This window comes from Cebus imitator, unplaced genomic scaffold, assembly GCF_001604975.1.
Source record: "Cebus imitator isolate Cc_AM_T3 unplaced genomic scaffold, Cebus_imitator-1.0 Scaffold583, whole genome shotgun sequence".
Taxonomy (NCBI): domain Eukaryota; kingdom Metazoa; phylum Chordata; class Mammalia; order Primates; family Cebidae; genus Cebus; species Cebus imitator.
In genome coordinates this window covers 1,056,073-1,059,138 of record NW_016107898.1, presented here as the reverse complement: position 1 = coordinate 1,059,138, position 3,066 = coordinate 1,056,073, and positions in this window count along the sequence as shown.

Below are 3,066 nucleotides of genomic sequence, written 5' to 3'. Positions count from 1 at the left end.
CTGGAGCCAGGGACCCTGCCTTCGAGGACCAGGGATCTCTTCCAGTGAGGAGTGGGGTCTCCACTCACACCGGCCAGCTTCCCAAATCACAGAACTCTGTGGGACACAGACATGGACGTGACACGGCTCTTCTAAACTGTTGACTTCTGTGCCCTCCCCCTTTTTATCAAGAGTCAGAAGAAAAATGATTTGGTACGTTTTGCATCTTCTATGACTGGGCAAAGTGCCTGAAGGTTGACAAGAACAATGTCACGTTTAGGTCCCTGAGAACTGAGACCAGAATGAACAAAGGCTTTTAGGTTTCGTGAGAGCCCTATCCGGGGTTGATTTTGGTAACTGCAAACTGTCACTTTATAAAAATGATTGTCCAGCATTCGGTTACCTGGGGCTCATCCAGACCGGAAGGCTTTGGGATGGCCGAAGCCAGAAGCATCCCCCAGTCCTGGGGTGTCACTGTGGCTATTTTTCATCTAGGAGCCAGACTTCTGAACTTTATTTATTGAATTTCCTGGACATCCAGATGAACAATAAAACTCTCTTTTACATTTGAAAGGTCAAATCAAGATTAAGCGAGTTAGGGAAACATTGAAGAATAGCCCTGCATCCACTCACGAAGCACCTGTGTCATTTGGGGTTTGTTCTCTGTGCATGGAGACTCAGCTGGTCATGCAGGAAAACTTGTATATTCTCAAATCAACGAGTTCATTAAAAATAACGAAGTTTTATCTATCTACATCACGCTCTGATTATACTTTACAGCCTTACCTTGCCACTTCTAATTTCTCTAGTCTTAAGGCTTTACCATGTGAGCCTCTCCTCTGAGGGTAAGACCTCCTGCTAAGGAGGGAGAAGGTTTTGCTATCTCTCCGCTCCCACCGTATATAGCACTGTCCGAGGATCTGCCTCCAGGATGTGTTCAGTAAGCATACAATTCTTTTCAAAAGGAAGGGTTGCACATTCCTCACTCTTTCACAAACTCTTTACTTGAATCTCTATCCGGTATCAGGTAAATTTCTAGAACCTACATACAGTGGATGTTGAAGGAAGCAGTCGCTCTCAGTGCTTGCTTTCTGGGGAGCAACGGCTTTTATTAATGAAGGCACATCAAAAACCAAGCTCTAGCACAGAAATGGCCCCTGCAAGCTTCAGACTGTGAGACGCCAGCCCACTACGGTCGAAATGCTGGCAAACGTTAACGGCAATGCTAGTCTAGAATGAGAATAGGAGAAAGCCAGTCCGCCCGAGCCGCTGTGCCATGCCCTGCATTTGCACTCGTTACGCTGAGGACCTGTCAGAGCTGGGGACAAAAAGGCTGTGGACGTCCAGCCACCTTCTCCTCCTGCCCCTAGTGTTTCCCTATAACTCACTCCCAGGGGGCCAGGGCACATTTACCAGGCTCCTTGGGACACCATAGCAGTCGCTCCTGGACTCCAGTTCACGACAAGAAGGGTCCCGGCAAATGAGAAAGACGCTCGCCCACGATGCACGGGGCTTGGTGATGTCCCAAGCCCCTCTCGAGGCTCCCCGATTCTCAAGTCGGGGTGACTCTCTCATGCTCACCTTCCCTGGGGCCAGGCCCCAGCTTCCCTGATTCAAGCATCAATTCCAGGTTGGTGGAGGACATCTGGCCCCCAGCAGCCCTGGGGCTGCCGTCTGTAGTCCTTAACTTCTCCTTGGCTTTGATCATTGCCTTGGCCAGCCTATACTTTGGGTGACCCCATCTGTCTAACACAATGTCACCCATGCCTTTTGATTTGATCTCAACTTCCTCACATGACTTGGAGCTCCAAGGTTTGGGAGGGGCTGGGCTTTCCATAGGTTTTCCCATCACACAGTGGCTGATGGGAAATTCCCTGCCCCAATCTGAAGAATCCCAGTCCCGATGCTCACGGGAGGAGGGAGGAATGCTACCACTAGTGAGTAAGGCGTTTGGGAATAGACAGTACCTTTAAAGACTGAATGTTGGGGTTTGAAGGAGCCAATCAACCAGTGGGAACACCTGTCCCTTGAAACAAGGCAGGGGACCCATTTGTAAATAGGTTTTCAGCACCCACTCCAGTTGAACATGGAGACACCTGGTACATCTGAGGCTGGCTCTGTAGCACCCAACTCTACCAAAGCTAAATTCCATCTCTTAAAAGGAGCAGGTATGAGAATGAGGTCAGCTAATGCAAAAGCTTTGCAAAGCTAAGTGATTGAGAATGGCCATGTTCTGGGCATCAACACACAAGACAAAAAGGTTTAGAAAACACTCCAGTCTCTGTGAGTCCTTAGAGGCCAGCGCTCCATCAGGATTCTTTCAGGGAAAGATTTCGTCATGGAAGTTGGGGAACACAGCATTGACTTGACAACAGATTAAGACTATTAAGAAAATTTGCTAAAATAAACAAAGAACTTGCGCTCTGCCGTCCTGGTGAAATTGCCGGTAATCACTAGGTAAAAACCTCTGAAGAACAGAACAAACCAATAATCATCTCACTTCCATCAAGTGCCCTGCAGGTTATGACCTACCCAAAACAAAGAGAGGGGGCAGCTTTCATTTATGGACATAAAAGGAAGTCATAATAAGTATGTGTGAATATAAAACCTAGAAAGATATTTCGTAAACAAAGAAAGATGGTTAACTCAGGAGCCCTGTCCTGTGTATTATTCGAAAAGACTTTTGTTAAATCCTCAAGGCAGCTCTGTGACCTCCTGAGAGCAGCACACTTAGGAAATAGGAGAGCTAGGTGGTAAAGAGTCATGTGATCTCCTAGGAATCCCTCCTTTTGGGGCTGGGACCCCCTCATTCACCAATGGGGGTGCCACAACTTTACAGGCTGAGAGGGGCTTCAGGGCACCCTCTGACTTTTACCTGTGAGAAAGGATATTGTACATTTTCAAAGAACAGAACTTATCCTACTCCAAAAGCTGTCTCACACGAAAAAGGGTGAAAATGTACACAACCAACAACAAGGCACAGCACATCTAATTCACACAAGGTGGATCCACACGCAGGCCCAAAGCTTTCGGCATGAGATCTGGAGCGTGTTTCAAGGTGGGCCCACTGCTGGTACCCATCATGCC